This window comes from Eimeria mitis, genomic scaffold, assembly GCF_000499745.2.
Source record: "Eimeria mitis Houghton genomic scaffold, Emh_scaff110, whole genome shotgun sequence".
Classification (NCBI taxonomy): domain Eukaryota; phylum Apicomplexa; class Conoidasida; order Eucoccidiorida; family Eimeriidae; genus Eimeria; species Eimeria mitis.
The window spans coordinates 15545-15755 of NW_013567588.1; the positions used below are offsets into that span (position 1 = coordinate 15545).

At 41.7% G+C, this 211-nt stretch overlaps 1 protein-coding gene across 1 annotated transcript in view; it reads left to right on the forward strand.

Moving 5' to 3' along the window:
* EMH_0082570 (uncharacterized protein) overlaps positions 1–211 on the forward strand; it is a gene marked incomplete at both ends in the record, with an annotated part of 2476 nt that overhangs the window by 1815 nt on the left and 450 nt on the right. The gene's annotated exons all lie outside the window — the stretch shown is intronic.

Below are 211 nucleotides of genomic sequence, written 5' to 3' on the forward strand. Positions count from 1 at the left end.
AACAGTTCTATTATAAAGGAGGCTGCTGTGGGGTTAGGGTTTAGGGTTTGAGGGTTTAGGGTTTAGGGTTTAGGGTTTAATGTTTTCTCTCTAGGGCCTAGAATTGAGGATTTAGGGTTTAGGGTTAATACTTCACCGTTGAGGGTTTAGGGTTTAGGGTTTTGTGTGTCAGGCACATATATCAAGGGTTTAGGGTTTAGGGTTTAGAGTT